Consider the following 297-nt stretch of genomic DNA (forward strand, 5'->3'; position numbering starts at 1 on the left):
TTTTAAAATCCTGCTAAATCACCCGGGAAAAACAGGATCGTTCACTAGGGGGAAAAAGACTTTCTTTTCAGGCTGGAAAATAATCCAGTTGGTTTGGGTAATATACAGCTTAATCCGTTTTACTAAAAAATTAAGTATATCGGAATACTACGAAGGAGGTTTTAGAAATTTACATTCAAAATTAAAAGTGATTTTTCAAGCTATAATTTAGTATTGAAATTCATATTTATTAATGATGCAAAAACAGCAACTCAAGAAATTTTTGTATCAAGCTTGAAGTATCTAAATTAGGAAAAC

The sequence above is a fragment of the Penaeus monodon genome, chromosome 20 (genome assembly GCF_015228065.2).
Source record: "Penaeus monodon isolate SGIC_2016 chromosome 20, NSTDA_Pmon_1, whole genome shotgun sequence".
Taxonomy (NCBI): Eukaryota; Metazoa; Arthropoda; class Malacostraca; order Decapoda; family Penaeidae; genus Penaeus; species Penaeus monodon.